The sequence below is a fragment of the Camelus ferus genome, chromosome 17 (genome assembly GCF_009834535.1).
Source record: "Camelus ferus isolate YT-003-E chromosome 17, BCGSAC_Cfer_1.0, whole genome shotgun sequence".
Taxonomy (NCBI): domain Eukaryota; kingdom Metazoa; phylum Chordata; class Mammalia; order Artiodactyla; family Camelidae; genus Camelus; species Camelus ferus.
This window is the reverse complement of record NC_045712.1, coordinates 47,256,958-47,275,736: the sequence shown is the minus strand read 5'-3', so window position 1 is coordinate 47,275,736 and position 18,779 is coordinate 47,256,958. Positions and strand designations below refer to the sequence as shown.

At 43.7% G+C, this 18,779-nt stretch overlaps 1 protein-coding gene across 13 annotated transcripts in view; it reads right to left on the bottom strand.

The window, feature by feature from the left end:
• The window catches only part of LOC116657289, a 319,209-nt gene that overhangs the window by 272,804 nt on the left and 27,626 nt on the right, over positions 1-18,779 (bottom strand). For 9 of the 13 annotated variants that reach the window (XR_004312422.1, XR_004312421.1, XR_004312418.1 and 6 more), the window contains one exon: positions 6,029-6,175. The gene's annotated coding sequence lies outside the window, so the exon portion shown is untranslated. Of the gene's footprint in view, positions 1-1,574; positions 2,155-6,028; positions 6,179-6,313; positions 6,620-18,779 lie in introns of those variants that run through there. The other 4 variants (XR_004312419.1, XR_004312420.1, XR_004312426.1 and 1 more) reach the window with 3 other exon arrangements.

Sequence of the window (18,779 nt, the reverse complement as noted above, 5' to 3'; positions counted from 1 at the left end):
GGCTCTCCGGTAAAACCCAAGTTCCTTCACTTGGCTTTCAAAATGATCTGTGCACCTTCCCAGTGTGACCTCTGCCTCTCCGTTCTAATCATCCTCAACTTCCTTTGGCCCCAAGAAATCCCCAACTGCTCTTTGTTCTCTTGCTTTCTCCGTCTTTGCTCAGGCTGCGCCCTCCTCCTGATGCAAAGATTTCCCTTTCTTTTTAATTAATTGTGAGGCGAGGTACCTGCAGCTTAGCCTGAGGACCTGGCTTCAGTGGCAAGTTTCTCGGCAGGCATCCATCTCACCCCTGGTGTGGAAGAGACTCCCACAGCACACCCCCCTTGCATGGTGTTTGCTCACTGCCTGTTAGACCCCTGTACGGGGCCACCAGCTCCATGGGGACAGGGCTCAAGTCTATCTTGTCGATCTTTGAGTTCTCAGGGTCTAGAACCAGGTCTGGTGCTAAGTAAATATCTTGAGATTGAATCAAGAAATGATATGTCTCCAGTTGTCTCCAAAGATCTGAGGTGATCCTTGGGCGTCCTCCTTGTCCCCTTCCCTGTCACGTCCACTCTGTCCTCACGACCGCACAAGGAGCCACAGTGCCCCCGCGAACATGCAAGGGAGGCTCTGGCGTGGGGGCTCAGCAGGACGGCACGCCACTTTTCTTCTCAGCCTGCTCGTCCCTGCTCAGCAGCCCCTGCGTCTCTGCCTTGCAGGCTTCTACACGTCCTTAGTCCCTGTGTTAGTCCAGGCTCCCGAGAAACAGAGCCTGAGATGAGGACGCTTGTGCAAGTGACTTACTGAAGGAGAGCTTCCGGGAGAAACGTGTAAGAGCGTGAGGGAAGGGGGATGTGGAGAGGAAACATCTAGGCACAGATGTGACTTCAGGTGATGTCTAGCCTCATCCTCTAGCTCCCCCAGGGAGCCCTGGAGGGTCGGCTGTCTGTCCTGCCTTGAGATGAGGGAGCAAGTGTTTTGAGGCCTGTGCTGGTCAGTCATTGGCTCAGGGGTGCCCCAGCTGGAGACAGAGGGAGTCAGGACATTAATCCCAGACACCTCAGAGCTGGGCAGCTCCAAAACCCAAGGGCAACCATCTAGAGAGGAGTGTCACTGTGTGTCACTGCCACCCTATGGTAGCAGATGAACGGAATACAGAGACCCGAGTAGGGCTACAGGTCCTTCGGGTTTTGCTGGCAACTCTTTATGACCTTCTTCAGCTGAAAGTCCTAGATCGGTGTGCAATTTCTGGGAAGTTCCGAGAATTTCCGGGCTGGACTGCCAGAGGGTGCTCTCCTCTGTCACCCTCCACCCCAACCTCCCATCCTCTCTGACCCCATCGACCCGTGTGTGTGTGTGTGTGTTAAAATCGTGATTCACAACCCAGCCACGTTCCTGCCAGAGACAAGGTCGGGGAAACACGCACTGTTACCAGCTCCCAGCTGCAGCCACACGGCAGAGACACTGCCATGTATTTGTGCTGTGCGGACTTGTCTGTCACCAGGAAAACAGGGAGGAAATTGGGCGCCACACTCCATCAGTCTCTGCTACATGAAGGGCCTGTTGTCCCTGTCATACAACTGGGACCTCAGGGCACCTGCTTAGACCAAGTGACCAGGTCCTCAGGACTGAGGATTGAGATGAACTGCCTGTCAACCTCCCTGGGAGCTGCTGATGTGATGATGTGGGAAATGGATGTGGGAAACGTCTCAGCTTCCCAACCTCCCAACAGCGGGCGCTGGGGAAAGCTACTTTTTCTGAAACTCATCTGTCTAACAGTGACAGCGCCTACACTGCAAAGTTGTTATGAAAATTAAATAGCACCTGGCACATAGTAGGGGCTCAATAAACGAGAGCCATCACTCTGAGTTATTTCCCTTTCAATAGGAAGGAAAGCCAGAAAGGAGTGGATATTGATAGCTCTGGACCGAGAAAGAGAGAATGTGGTTTGTGTGTGTGTGTGTGTGTGTGTGTGTTTACGCACTGCGTGCACCAGGCATCATTGTTCTGGGTGTCTGAGCACCTATTACTTCATGAAATACAACAGTTTTGTAACTGAGGTTTCGTGATGATTTCTACAGAGGAGACTGAGGAACAAATCATCTGTTTGCCTCTCTGGAGAGATCAGGTCCCGAGTACTGAACATGAATGAGACTCTTCTCCTCTGGACACCTGCGAAGTTAAAGGAAAGCCCCCTGACACAGGGCGTGCGACGAGCCCAAGCCAGCCCCGCCCCCTCCCCCGCAGGCCACCCTCTGGTCCTGGAGGTGCTTTCCAACCACAGCCAGGCTCTTGGGGCTCCGCTCACGTCCCCCCTCCCCATGCTTCTGGGTGCTGACGGCTTCTTGCTCTTCCAGGCCCCCAACACTCCCTGCTGGTGTCCCGTGAACCAAGGTGACTCCTCGTCCCCCTTCAGTAAACAATCCCTTTTAAAAACCTTTATCATTCCATTTATCTGGGGGGAAGAGAAGCTAATTAGGTTTATGTATTTATTTGTTTTAATGGAGGGACTGGGGATTGAACCCAGGACCTCATGCGTGCTAAGCACCCGCTCTTCTACTGAGCTACACCCTCCCCCAGTAAATAATCTCTTTATTTATTTTATTTTTATCATTCCATTTATCTTTATTTTGGGGGGGGGTAACTATTTATTTTTAATGGAGGGACTGGAGATGGAACCCAGGACCTTGTGCATGCATGGTAAGCACTCACTCTGTCACTGAGCTATACCTTCCCTCAGTTTAAATAATACCTTCTTTTTTTGTTACTTTTATCATTGCATTTATTTTTACTTTGTGGGGGAGGTAATTATTTATTTTTAATGGAGGGACTGGTTACTGAACCCAGGACCTCATGCATGCTAAGCACTCACTCTACCACTGAACTACCCCCTCCCCCCAGAAAATAATTCCTTTAGGAAATTGCCCTGAATTATTCCATTTGAATGTGCCATCTGTTTCCTGCCAGGAACTGTGACTGATTTAGTATGTTTTTCCTCAAATAACTTTAAAACTTTGTCATTTCAAGATGCTATTGTGTGCATTACACAGAGGTCAGTGAACGTGGAAAAAAAAGAACAAAACTCTATTTCATCTGACACCAAAATAAGGCAACTAACCCTGGTCCCCAGGTTCTCCCTCCTTTATTGGTCCTGTTAATACTCTTCAAAGGCTACAGTCATCAACGGCAGGAAATGAAAAACTGAAACCCTCGGTGCCCAAACACTGACAAGCTTGTGCTCTCCTACCTAGCTTTCATCACTAGACTATAAAGTTTTTAAGGGCAAAGATGATTTCTTTTTCATCTTCTGTCCCTTTGGCTTGATGCACTCAATGATTTCGAGTTCTTTGCAAAACAGTCTTCCTAAAAGTTATAATACAAGTAGCTAAAGTCATGAATCTATCAGAAAGCCCCTAGCGTTCTCCCATCCTTCGTTCCCAGCACAGGTGTCTCCCTCCCCATCCCCAGACACTCACACACCAGGTCTGACCAAGGCTTTATCCAACAGAGAATACCTTCCTGGGTTCTGCCATGCCAAGGCTGAGCCACTGACTGAAGGCTATCTTTTGCTCATTAAAATTCCTTCTTTTTTCATAGCCAGCTCTTCAGGCCAGCTCTCTGGCAGCTGATCTGATGAACATTTCCAAGAGGGTGTGGTGAATCATTTAAGGTGGCATTTTAATAGTAATAATTAATTTTGTTATGTTTATAATCTACATAACCAGCAGATCAAATCAGTTATTTTGCTTAGGATGAGACTAAAATTAGGCGGAAATGAATTGGTTTAATAAAAAAAAATTAAGTAAGAATATAAGTGACATAAAAACGTAACAAAAATCAAGAAGAATCATCAGCTATGATGATCCGTTTTAAGTGTCAGTTTGGTTCAGCTATTAATGTACCCAGATAGTCAATCAAACACAAATCTAGGTGTTGCTGTGAAGGTATTTTTTAGATATGATTGACATCTACAATCAGCTGACTTTAAGTAAAGGACATCATCTTCTATAATCTGGTTGGGTCTGATTCAATCAATTGAAAGACTTTAAGGGAAGAATGGAACTTTCCTGGCAGGGAAGAAATTCTGCGTGTAATACTGCAGTCTCAGATCCTGCCCAAGAGCGAAACTGCCCTCTGGACATGATGGCTTGTCCTACAGATTTCAGGTATGTACAGCCAACCACCACATCTGCCAACTGAGGAGATAGATAGATAGATAGATAGATAGATAGATAGATAGATAGATAGATAGACAGATGAATGGATGGATGGATGGATGGATGGATGGATGGATAGATGGATGGATGGATGGATAGATGGATAGATAAATGGATGGATGGATGGATGGATGGATGGATGGATGGATGGATGGATGGATGGATAGATGGATAGATAAATGGACGGATGGATGGATAGATGGATAGATAAATGGACGGATGGATGGATGGATGGATGGATAAATGGATGGATGGATGGATAGATAAATGGATGGATGGATGATGGATGGATGGGTGGATAAATGGATGGATGGATTATGGATGGATGGATAGATGGATAGATAAATGGACGGATGGATGGATGGATAAATGGATGGATGGATGGATGAATAGATGGATGGATAGATAAATGGATGGATGGATGGATGGATAAATGGATGGATGGATGGATGGATGGATAGATGAATGGATGGATGGATGGATGGATAGATGAATGGATGGATGATGGATGGATGGGTAGATAAATGGATGGATGGATGGATAGATAAATGAATGGATGGATGATGGATGGATGGGTGGATAAATGGATGGATGGATGATGGATGGATGGATAGATAGATAAATAGATAGACAGACAGAGAAAGAGTGAGAGAAAGAGAGAGAAGGAAGGGGAGACAGAGAGAGAGAGAGAGAGATTCCATCCTACTGGTTCTATTTTCCTACTCTTTGGTGGAACATTGAATGATACGTCAAATGACTGAGTTTTTGCTTGAGTTTTCCCCTTCCAGGGATAACTTCATATCAACTATGACCTTCTAGAAACAATGCCTAAGATCATCAATTGCCTTTACGGTTTAGTACTGTCATTGTAAATAAAATCTGAGCTATTGGTACTCACACCTTGACAAGACGCCTTTGCCCTCTCTTGCTTCCACATCCTCCTTTTGCACTGGCTTGTGGACTTGCTGTCCCTGCCAAATGTATCAACTGGGACAGGAACAGTAATATTTCAGCTGGCACATATAACCTGACTCAGTAAACCGGTGCTGATACGTGATACTCACACGTGCTGTCAAATAGAGGCGCTGCTTAGAACCCTGGGGTCTTAAAGTAGTCCCGCTCCACAAAGCCCTCGCAGCCAAATCATCTGGAGTCTTTCCATTAAAAAAGGGGTCTCCTAGACCCCCATCTCAGCTCTCCTAAGCGTCGTACAGAAGGCCACAGGACCTTCATTTGTACAAGCTCACGACACCATACTCAGATGCCCTAAGTTTAAAACCCAATGCCTGAGGGATTCCTTAGAGGGACCGCCAGACGGCTGTAGCTTTCCGTGTTTTAAATTTGGGGATTCTGGAACAGATTGTACTTGAGAACTCTCTATTAAAGCTATAAGAACTCAAAAGTTTAGAATGCTCTGAAGCAATCTGTGGTAGGTTGAATTATCGACCCCAGTTTTCTCCTGCCCCACATCTCGTCATGGCCTCTTCACGGACGGAGCACGTGTCCACACTCCTCACCTCTGGGACTGGTTATGTCACTTGTTTTCACCAACGACCAGTGGGAAGAGTTGATCTGTTGACCCTCTGCGTAAAGTATCATCGTGGTATACGCAGCTGAATAATACACAGCCCGGTTCCCTAATTTTATCGATGAGGAAATTGAGGACCTAGGAAGCCAAGTGACTTTCCTAAGAAGCCTTAACCCGAAGGAATAACTCAAAATGGTAGGACTTTCACGGCAGACCGGAAGGCGGACGCGTTGAGAAATAGGTTTCCAACATTCCTCCTTCTAATCACACAAGAACCAGCACCCTTGGGCTGACGACGTACCTTCGGAGCAGCAGCGTGAGACGCCTCCAGAAAACGTCACCGTGTCCTGAAGTTCAGCGGGACGCCCTCACACTCTTCACGCTCGGGGACTTGGTGTTCCTCCAGCTCCGCTGACCTCAGTTGCTCTCACACACAAGCGTGCCCTGCCTGCTGGAATGAAAACAAACGCCACTAAACGCCATTGTCCTGAGCACGGCATTTTCCTTTTGCCAACCATTAAGCTGTATACAACCAATTGCTTTTATTCAATACACCAAGAAAGCATCTTGCCTAGTAGGTAGTTACCTGTAGCAGTGAGTTTGACAGGGGGAGATGAGGGGCGGGCTGTCATATTAGAGTCCAGTGAGGACTCAGACTTGGAATTTAACTGTTCACTAAGACTTCAGAGGATCGACATGGGGTGATTAACAGCAGGTTACAGAAGATACTACAAAAGCGTCTACAAACTCAGGATAACCTAAAGGACATCTTTTGGGTGCCTGTACCCATGTCACAGAGCCTGGGGCTTTGGGTTACCACAGCATTTCCTGGAAACTCTATTTTGCCAAATATCTTGAATTCAGGCCCAAGCATCCTTCCGGTTCACAGCCAGATGGTGGGTTCGGTCCTGAAGGGAGTTCAGCACTCCCGTGTCCTTTGCAGGAGGCTCAGACCAGGCAATATTTAAATTAAAAAAAAAAAAAGATAAACATCATCCTAGGCACATTCCGTGCCTCATCTCCAGGGCCCAGTTCCTGTTATCCATCAAGTCGGTTTTAAAATAGTCCACGTTTTTCAGTCCTGCAAAGTCAACAGTCCTGGAAAGTTGGCAGGTCCACTTGTTTAAACAAAGCTCCCAAGTTTTCTGCTGGCAGGTGTTTCCAGAGTTCTTGGAGCACAATTCTTTGGATAGGATATTTGCCAATATACATAGCAACAGGAAAAAAAAAAAAGTGTTTTCCTTTGCCACAGTGGAGACACCAAAATGCCTTAGATGCAAAACTGGATATTTAGTTCAGGGGCTTATTTTGGCTCTAGGTCAAGGAATAAACGATCATAAAATCCATCATCTCTCTGTCCAGATCTGATAGGTTTCAGAGGGGAATAGGGCCACTTCTCAAATTGGCAGTGTGCGTACCCTAGCCATCTCTGCAGTTTGACCCAGTGAGTTTGGTCCTCCCCACTTTGCCAATTCTCCCAGACTCTTAAATGTCTGGTTCTCCAGCTTTCCAGCTAATTCTTCTTGAAATTGAGGCTGGGGATGGTGGGTCTGAAATTAATACAATGATGGTGAAGCAAGTAAGACTTCAGTCTTCCTCTGTTCACCCTTAAGCATTGATTTCAGTGAGTCTTAAATCCAGCTTTCCAAAATTGAAACCTGAAACTGCTTTAGAGCACATGACTAGTTTTATAATCTGCTCCTTGGCAGTCAGACTAACTTATATTTGCTGCCATTAGATTCATTCCCTTAGTCATTCAATTAAACGTGACATTGGTGCTGGGACCCAACTAAAGAGAAATAATCCCTCATCTCTCACCCTGAACCAAATGAAAATAAATAGAAGATTTTTTTTTTTAAACACAAAACCAAAGTCTGAGAAGGGGAAATATGAGCGTGGAAGGGAAAGGTTCGGGGAACGAGTTTTTAAAACTCAAAGGAAGTCAAAATGTAACGGGCTTAGAAGGTACTGAGTTTTAGGTCATTAAATTGTAACCCAATGAAAATTAAGAGTTTCAAATTCTGTCTACAAAAATTTAGAATATTAGGCATTACAAAAAGTTATTTTAAGTCATTTCTTCTTTTGTTACTTGCTGGTGGCGAATGTACTCAGTTTAAGTTCTTCCTTGCTGGTGTTAATTGGCCTTATCTTGGGGTCATTTGACACCTGTGTTACCCATTCGCTCCATCTCTCTCATATTATCTTGTTGTTTAGTATCTTTGGAGGCTTCTTTATAAATTTCAAAATGAAGATACATTTTTTTGGATGTTCTGGATTTAGAATAGGCCCTTCTGGCAAAGAGTCATGAATATAGCCAAGGATCTTATAAAATCCATCCGTTTTGGGGGGAAAAGAACCTGGACATTCAGTTGTCAAGGAGAAAGCTATTTTTTTCTTCATGTTAACTGTGGCTACAAAAAAAACCCCACATTAATCAGACTCTGAATTTTTCACCTCAGGGAGATGTCGGAAGGAATAACAATAGTTAAAAACATAGACTTTGAGAAGCATTATTTACAATAGCCAAGACATGGAAGCAACCGTTGACGGATAACTGGATAAAGAAGCTGTGGTATAGTTATACAATGGAATACTATTTCGCCATAAAAAAGAATGAAATCATTCCATTTGCAGCAACAAGGATGGACCTAGAGATTATCATTCTAAGTGAAGTAAGTCAGACAGAGAAAGATAAACATCGTATGATGTCACTTATACATGGAATCTAAAAAAAAATACCGATGAACTTATTTACAAAATAGAAACAGACTCACAGACATAGAAAACAAACTTATCATTACCAAAGGGGAAAGGAAGGGAGGGATAAATGAAGAGTTTGGAATTAACAAATACACATTACTATATATAAAACAGTTAAACAACAAGGTCCTACTGTATAGTACAGAGAACTATATTCAATACCCTATAATAGCCTATAATGAAAAAGAATATGAAAAGGAAAATATGAAAAGGAATATATGTATATATACATATTATATACTGAATATATATATATAACTGAATCACTGTGCTGTACACCAGAGACTAACACAACATTGTAAATCAGCTATATTTCAATAAATATATATACAAATATAGACTTTGACCAGACAGACCTGAGTTCAAATTCTTGCTTTGCTACCTAGATGTAGGTGTTAAAAGACGCTCTTAAGGCAATCCTGGCACGGCCTCTACCTAGCTATGAGACCTGGACTGGCTTGTTAAACTCTCTGGGCTTTGCTTTCTCAGTGGTAAGTGGGCAACGTGAGGGGATATGTTTGGGAAATTCCAGTAAAGTAATACAGCCAGTGCAGAGCCCGTAAAAGCGACTCATGGTCAGGACAGCAATACACTTCGAGAAAAGTGTACTTGGGTGCACCCTGATACCATCACACTTTCTCTGAACTTTCATTGTGTTTTATCTTGTGAGTAATAAATATTTGTTGTTAAAAAAACTGGAAAATATGAGTTGTTGTTGTTGTTTTTTTTTAAATGAGACTTACGTCATTACTTATAGAATCATCCTCCAGAAAGAGTTCCTACGGAGAGTGTGATGGAGCCCTCTGAGACTTGGTCACAGGACACCCGGGGGACAGCACGTTACTCCTCAAAGGTCCCTAGTGAAGGCCGTGGGAAAACTGACTCCCAGGAGATAAATCAGGAGAAAGTAGCCTGAGAAGATTTGGGAGGAAATGAACTTTTGTTTGTCTGTTTGTTTTTCACAAATCGAGAGATGTTGTAAATTCCAGGCAGGATACTGTTTTCTGCCAGATCGTTTTTGGAAAAGCCAGCGGTGCTAAGACACAGTTCCTCCCGGAAAGATAACTAACCCCGGAGGCTCTCTGCTGGGTGAGTTTCAGCGAGTATGATGCATCAATATTGTTTTTACTGTGAACTCCCCATGACTGAATTGCAAAGGATTGAGAAAGCAACAACTTTTTAAATCAGATGCCTCACTTTTCCCTTTATTAGCAGAAAATTCGTGAAAAGCTTTTTGGCTGCCTCTGTGGTCTTTACCATCAAAAGATCTGAACAAGTCTTTTTGAAAAGTTTCTTATAAAACTCATTTGGTAATAGTTGTCTGTACTATTTAACATATTGCTTCATTATTCATTATGTTTGGACTATGGATAGCACAGCTCTCATCTTTCGGGTGCTCTGTTTATGCCTAAATCCACCAAATCCCATTTTTAAATTAACAAAACTGAAAGCTTAGAGCGATTAAGTACCTTGGTCAAGGTCACAGAGTTAGTGAGTAGTGGAAACGGAATTTAAACCTAGGCCTCCCACAGTCCAAAAACCATATTATATTCACTATAACCTGTCAGACCTTACTGTGTGTGTACACACGAAACCTCATACAAACTCCAGACCACTCACCAGAACATAATCAAGCAACTGCTGATAAAGGAAGATATTTACAGAAATATCTGAGCGTAGGACTATTCCTTGCACAGGGTTCACTGGGAATGGAACACCATGGCCCTAGACTTACAATTCTCTGGTATCTGTGTGGCACAGCTACTGATTTTAATTAGTTAACAAAACCCACTGATAGTCAAAAGTCTATACATACACATGAACATTACATTTGCATAACCCAGATAAAGAAAGAAAAAACACCAGTGAGCTCTTCACAGGCCCCGAGATCACCCCTGTAGGACCCGGGGCCTCCACATGTTGGAGAAGATGCTAAGACCTCCGGCACCTGCAGTGTGAGCACGAGATCTAGATGGAAAAGCAGGGAGGAGGCGGTTGAAGTTACAAGAATACCAAGCGGGAGGGTGTAGCTCAGTGGTAGAGTGCGTGCTTAGCATGCACGAGGTTCTGGGTTCCATCCCCAGTCCCTCTGTTAAATAAGTAAATAAATAACCCTAATTACCTCCCCGAAAAATAATTTTTAAAAAATGAAAAATTTTTGAAAATAAAAGTAAAAGACACAAAATTGTTTTCAGTGACCAGAAGCCAAACTTTTCCTTTTCTTCTACACTTTATAGACTCTTCAAAGCCTTAAAAATGTGATGAACGTCAGAAGGAAACTTCTAGAAGCACATAAAGTTTATTTCCTTTAGCTCTTATGTCCTCTCTCCATTGAACTCCTATTAGCTTGGAACTGGGAAAGAAGATTTATCAATAAGTGGAGATGAAAATGGAGAGAGAGGACCGATGTTTACTAAGCCCCTGCTAAGGGCCAGGCACTCCGCCAGCGGGGGCTATGTATGGAATGCCTTCCCCCTGGCCCTGAAGAGTAGATGTGATTATCCCATCTTCCAGTTAAAGAAACTGAGGCTCAGACAAGCTAAATAACTTGACTAATTTAACCCATGTACCAAATATCAAGTCAGGATACCATACTCATTCCAAAGCCTTTCTACCACGTCGGGAAAAGAAGGCATAGGAAGAAATTAGGTCTGAACTTGACTTCCCAATTTCACAGCCATGGCGAGAATTATTCTTAATTCGGTTCGGTTTACTAATATTTGAGGAGTGACTACGCATCACATTCGCTGGGTAGAGAGAATCATTTATCATTTTGAATTAAGATAAACATATTCCAGCCCAGACCCTGGAGTAAAAAGAGGTTCATGCAGTAATAGTAAACGCATACCTCTGGCTTGGGGAGACACGGAGCCCTCCTGACATTCCTTCCGTAGAGTTTTGCAAACGTCTAGGGTGTTTGTGATACCCTCTGGGAACTGTCTCCGTAGGACAGCAGGTGTCCGCCATTTTCCTTCTCATTTGCTCCATCTCACTGTGATGGAGTTACTGGCTCCTTACAACATCAAGAGAGGCTGCCTGCCTCCAGTGCCCACCAGCTCTTACTGGTGCTGATGCTGCCAAGCCATCACCTCCCATTGCCACCAGTGCCACACTCTGCCTCTGCCCAAACGGCCGGAACTAAAACTGCTGACCCACTGAGATCTCAAAGCCCACTGAAGCAATTAGTATAAGACAACGGAAAACAAACTTTCTTTACTTGTTCATATTGCATGTCCATGGGGCCTGGGCTGGAGAATCATCAGAATGACAGGCCCCAGGTAAACTCAAGACTCCCCAGCCCCCCTCAGCACCAGCCCACCACTCTAGAACCGAGTTGTCTGGAGATGCTTTGTCTTGCCCTAGGATGTGATCTCTCCTGGAGGACTCTTACCCCTTCTTGTAATGACTGGCTAGAGATACATGAGCTTCTAAAGATGATCCCAGTTTGGGGCCCACCTGAGATCTCTGCTATAGACAGGAGAATGTGGTCCAGGGACCTTATGGGTTTACTGAGTGTTCTCAAGCTTTTCAGTAGCAGAAATGCACCCAGAGTTTGGATATCCTGACCCCTAATTCGGAAAAGTATTATTTTGTTCATTCATGTATTTTTATTCATTAAATATGTCCTGAGAGCTGGTTTTGTGCTGGCCACATGGGAGGTAATATACATGGCCTGTGCTGGCCTTTGAGAGCCCATGCCCCAATGGTGCAGTAAGTCCATTCCTAATGGTGTGATAAGTCCTGCGTGGGGTGAAACTCAGCAAAGTCCAGTTCACAGGAGGGGCTCCTACCCTGGGAAGGGCTCCGCAGATGAGATGAACTTGAGGACAAGGAGAAGGTACCCAGGGTAAGGAAGAAGGTCGACTTGTAGGTGATGGGCTGGGGAGGTTGGTAAGGGAGGTTTTTGACCTGGTGAACCAGAAGGCAGCCGAGCTCTAAGCTTTCTTGCCAATAAGCTTATATTTTTCCTTTAGAAGTTAAATAAATATCCATTTTCCTTTTCCTGGTAATAACGTAGACCTTTCAAAACAGCCACTTTCCAGCACAGAGGTTTCCTTGTGAATTAATTAGAAGGAGAGACAGAGACGGGAGTTTAGTTAATGAGGAGGACAGGGTTGGAAGGGAGATTGTGACTTCAAATAAGTTAGCCAAAACCCATGTAAAATAACCCTCGGGGTGGCTCTAGTTTTTATGGGGCCTGAAATTTATATAATATATGGGACACTTTTTTTTTTTTAATGATGCAAAAAAAAAAAATCTTACCTTTGTAAATTTTTCAAAGACACATGAATATGTATGACTGAAACACGAGAGTGCACACCAGAAATTGACATGACATTGTGAACAGACCGTACTTCAAGAAAAAAGAATGCAAATTATTTTTTTTAAAAAAAGACATCTGAGTACCAGAACACCCTGCAGTTTGGGATAGGTCTTGTGAAAACACAGGGTCATGACATTTAAGCCTCATTAGCATCGTAATAAAACCCCTTCTAAATGACACTACTCCAGACAGAGTGCCTAAAACAATCATCAAATGCTTCAAACCACGGCTGCTGGGACTTGAAGTCCTTATTTTCTTAATTTCAAACCTTTCCCCAGGGGGAGAGTATAGCTCAAGTGCTCAGTGGTAGAGCACGTGCTTAGCATGCATGAGGTCCCCAGTTCAATCCCCAGTGCCTCCTTTAAAACAATGATAATAAATAAACCCAATTACCACCCCCCCCGCCAAGAAAAATAACACGGAAGCACAATGAACAAGCTGCATGCACAGAGATGTTCATTGCTGCGTTATCTATGTTAGCAAAAGGAAACAGAATACCTGGAAGGCTTCTAAGTGACCAAAAATGGACTTGGTAAAGTGAATTATGGCCCATCTGCATAAAGTTGTATTGATCAGTTATTTGAAAACTCAGGACAAAACATCTACAGAAATGCAGGGAAAATGCTACTTTCCAGTATTAAGTTTTAAAAGTCCAAAACAAACAAACAAACAAACAAATGTGCCCCATTTGAGTGGTTTCAGGCAATTCAAAGAGAGGGAAGGGGTTTTAAAGATCTGCTTTTCTGGTGAATGTGTGTGTTTGCGTGTGTGAGAGTTTACTTGTAACGGCAGTCCACTAAGGGGGATTTTTTTCATGGTCAGTTTTAATAGACTCTGTTCTAGGAAGATTTCAACACCTTCTTAGCAAACAATGGCCACATCAACCTAAAGTGAGCAGCCAAGAGGATGCGGCCTTTCAGCACTTCCATCTCAAAAACACTGCAGAGGAACTTCCTGTTTTAAGGTAAAGGAACAAATAAATCTTTCTGTGGACACACAAGTTCTCTGTGTTTCTTGCAAGTGTTTCATTTGGACCGCGGCTCTTCCAGCGTGGACTGGGGAGGGGAGTGAGGGGGCGGAGTGGGGCAGGAAGTGGAGGATGCTGCACCATTAGAAGAGAAACAAAGCCCCGAGGCATGTGCAGTGTCTGTGCTATAAATACTCTTACCTGGGCCGATTTCAATCCACTGACCTCCCACCACTGACACGCAGCTGGGAAGACATGAGCATAACCACTTCCTGCAGGGTGGTGAGACTCACCAGAAGAGAGATCCCTGGATGGAAATTTTCTGTGGTCTGGCGGAGGCTTCCTGGTGGGGCTTCCAGAACAGACCTTTTACTTAAAATGCATCTCAAATGTGAAAAGTCGGTGCTCTGCTTTGCCTCCAGCACCTGCCATCCCGTGCAGAGCGTGGATGTCGGGTCCCACGCGCTGGTGAGTTAACGTTGCTGGATTAAAGCAGACACAGACCCTGGGAGTAGGGCTGGCCAGGGTTCTGTGGATTCCAGACGGGTCCCACATCTTGCTCATCAAGTTCTGCTCTTAGGAGCCCCTTTGGAAGCAGAGGCTCCAGAGGGAGAGATCCCCTGGGCTAAAAGCACAGATCTTACAAGATCTGCACCACTTTTTATCAAGGATTGCTTAAAACATAGTTTAATTTTGGTAGAATATGATTAAATAAATGTTTCGAACAAAAAAATGTTGGTTGATTGGTGGGTAGACATCATTTATTTATATATTAGGAGTGCACGTAATTTGCAATATAAATGTTTTTAACAAATTGATGGGCACCCTCAGCCCCTCCCTCCCTCCCTTCCTTCATACTAAGTGATTACAAGGTTCTACACTTGGTGCTAGAATAAAACAATGAATAAGACGAGTAGGACCCTCACACCTGTCAGAATGGCCATCATTAAAAAGTCCACAAATGATAACTGCTGCAGAGCGTGTGGAGAAAAGGGAACCTTCCTACACTGTTGGTGGGAATGTAAATTGGTGCAGCCACTATGAAGAACAGTATGGAGATTCCTTAAAAACCTAAAAATAAAATTACCCTATGATATAGCCATCCCACTCCTGGACGTAATATATCCGGAGGGAACTCTAATTCAAAAAGACATGCACCCCAGTGTTCACAGCAGCACTATGTACAATAGCCAAGACATAGAAGCAAACTTAATGTCCATTGACAGATGACTGGATAAAGAAGTTGTGGTATTTTACACAGTGGAATACTACTCAGCCATAAAAAAGACTATGGCAATGCCATTTCCATCTACATGGATGGATGTGAAGCTCTGATGATGCCACTGACCCTGAAGCTAACGTCTTTAATAGGGATGGACAAACCTGGGGAAGGAACTAAAAAGTTGTAAGGAGGTAGGATTATCTGGACTTTGTCACCATGTTGATGTAGAATGAACAATAGTTTAAGCTGCCTCCCAGGTGTCTTATTGGGGGTTGGGAGTGAGGGGAGGGAGGCATGTACTGAATGGTGATGACACAGGGGACTTGGGTAGAACTGTGAGAAAAATAACTAAACTCTGGGAAGCATAGGGAGCAAGCTCAACACCAGCAGGGATTAATTTATAAAATACATATCATTTTTGTCGAGCTAGTGTTTTCAAGAAAAATAAAACTTGTACACACATGTTCCTAACAGCACTAGCCACAATAACCAAGAGGTAAAAACTCCATGTGCCCATCAGCCAATGAATAGAGAAGTAAATGTGGTACATCCATATGATGGAATGTTATTAGCCATAAGGCATAATGCATAATGCATAATGCATGCTGCAACGCAGCTGAACTTTGAAAACATCACGCTAAGTGGAAGAAGTCACTTATGATTATATTTACATGAAACATCCAAAGTAGGTGAATGCCTAGAGACAGAGAGCAGATTGGCGGCTGCCAGAGGCTGGGAGGAGGGGCAAAGGAAGTGACCGCTTAATGGGCACAGGATTTCCTTTCTGGGTGATGCAAATGACTCAGAACTAGATAAAGGTGGTGGTTTCACAACACCATAAAGGCACTAAATGTCGCTCGGTTGAATGCTTTAAAATGATCTGTACGACTAGGTCTGCGTTTACTGTTGACTTGTTGTTTATGACATGACATTACACGAGGTCCTCTCTGTAAAGACCCTGGGGAGAAAATTACGATTGCAAAATCAGATGGAATTGCTCATCTCTTGAGCAACCAGATAGTTTTAACATTATAAATAGTGTGACCCACCCACCTATAATGTTTCCTTCCCTTTGTTGGCTAGCAGAAACTTAAAATCAAGTTTTAGGCACACCTCTAGCAAATATGCATGACTTCACAGTGTGATTTTTGTGTACTGACTCATCTCTGCTTCTGCTGGGTTTTCCTGACTCATTTTCCTCATTTATTTGCTATTTCATATGTACCTTAGTAAGCAGCTTTAAATCCTTTCTGGAGAAAGGCTGGGTATGAATAATCTAATGTATTCCAATTATTAACAAGTGGACATTGGACAAACCAATACATCAATGAAATATCTTAACAGCAAAGAAGTACCCCCAGCCAGTACACACTAAGTGTTTCTGCACAGAAAACTCTGCGAAGTTATTCTAGTAATGCTGTAACCAATTCACTGGACGGGACTTCAACTGTTGACACCAAGAACTGGTCTAACAACATTCTGGGACTTGGCACATTAGTGGACATAGAAAATAACAGGCCTTGCGCATTTCCAAAGAATTACTGAGGAAGGAATTTAGAAAATGTCCTTCAATTTTAATTCTCTTTCCTTTGCCCCTAATCTTGTTTGCCTGCGCATGTGGGGGCATTAAAATAATACCGAGGATCCAGAAACCAAAGATTTGATTAAAACACTTGTAGTTCTCTGAGCTTTTCCACAGAGCAGATCCCCTCTTTTCACCCAGTTGAAATGCATGCGTTGCCCTTTGCTTCGGGGTGAGGAAATCTCTAATACGTACGTGTCTGCTGCCTTGATTTCGTTCACCTTGGGAAAGTAAAACTTAAAACGAGAATATTTAGAAGCTGGGGTTAATAAAGCACAGGTGAGTTTGCATTTCGTCGTAGTTTTAACTGTAAGAGTACATTATAATTAGGGCTGGATGTTTCCTAGAACTGTATAAAGTATCCAAGGCAGCCAGAAATGAGCTCATAATTCGAATGACTTAGTTATTTAATGAAGGACTCATGAAACAGTCCCCCACCCCAACTTTCACTGAAGTGATCTTGAGAAAGGTGGACACAGCACAGACCCCTGCTTCTGCTAACAGATATGGGAAGGAAAGACGGAGCCCTGAAAAATCTAGGGGGCTACTAGAGTTAGCCTTTCACGGCACTGGTAAGTGACGTCGTAGTTACACAGGGTCTGGCGTCAGACTGCTCCGAGTTAAACCCTGGCCCTATTCTTACATATTCATTGGCAACACTGGGATGATCAACTTGAGTCTCTCTGTGCCTCAGCCTCTCTTTCTACAGAGTCAAGATAATAGTACTATCTTACAAATTTGTTTTGAGGATTAAATGAGCTCATCTATGGAGAGATCTTGGCCCTCGACAGTAACAAATATTGAGTAAATGTCAGCCTTGAACTCCTCTCTGGATGATGCCTCGAGACATAGATTTACCTGCATTCTTTATCAGGAGATTTGACAGGAAATTCAGACCAAGAGGAGCCATTACCACCATAACTGTCACTGGCTCCATTCGTGGTGGAGGATGTCAGGGGCACAACAGGGAAGACACGGCGGGGATGAACCAGCCTGCTATGCTTCAGTAGGGAGCTGGGACTTTATTCCAGAGACAAACGAGAATCACTGGAGGGTTGTAATGGGAAGAATAAAATGACAAGATTTGGCTTTTGGAAGGACTTTTTTTTTTTTTTTTTTTTTTTTTTTTTTGTAGATAGAGATTCGCTAAAGCAAGAGAAAAAATCACAAAGAGTAGCCTGAACAAGATGGAAGTTGGTGTATGTGTGTCCTGGGACGTGTGAGTGTGTGTATATTTCCTGTCCCTTCCTTCCTTCCTTCCCTCCTTCCTACCTTCCTTCTTTCTTTTCTTCCTTCCTTCCTCTCTTTCTTTCTTTCCTCCTTCCTTTCTTTCCTTCTTTCTTTCTTTCTCTGTTTTTCTTTTCTTTCTTGCTTTCTTCCCTCCTTCTTCCTTCCTTCCCTCCTTCCTACCTTTCCTTCCTTCCTTCCCTCCCTCCCTCCTTCTCTCTCACTTTCTTTCTTTCCATGTGAATGGAATCTCTTTGTGCCCAGTCCCAGGCTGGAGGCTGGTAAGGCAAATTCTCAAACTCACCTCTGACCAAGACTGCCCTATCCTGTTGCCTCTCTATCCTCAAAAACGTAGATTACACTTCAAGATCCAGGTTGATTACTCAAGATGCAGGCATTATGTCTTCATTCCAGGCACCAGGAAAGACAAAGAAACGACGATGCAAATTCTTCCTTTAAGAATATTCTCTGGAAGTCACACGTGAGATGACAGCTTACTTCACTTACCTGAACTTAGTGACTTGGTTTCCCTCAGCTGCAAACAAGTCTGGGAAATGTGGTCTTGATCCCAAGTGATCGTGAAGGAGGATCAGTAAAATGGCCGCACTTAGGCCAGCAGAGAGCTTATTCTTATGCTCGCCCTTAAAACGGGCAACTGACCTGACCTGACGGGTTGCTACTCACAGTTGCAGGCCCATTGCTAAAACCGAAGCTATTGCTCTTGCTGTTTCTACTTTATTCTGGTGATCAAAAGCTATAATCATGCTTGGTCTCTGAGTCGATCTCCAGGGAGAAGCGCGCAGAACTGTAAACTTACACAGTAGGCTAAACACCAAGAAGACCGCGCCTTGAGTGCTTTGAGATAAAGTGACAACCGCTGGCCCCTACAGAACTGGTCACCTGGAGGCATCACGACTCCATTCTAAGTCTTCTGATGAGAAAATGATTCTGTTGATTGTTACCGATGTTT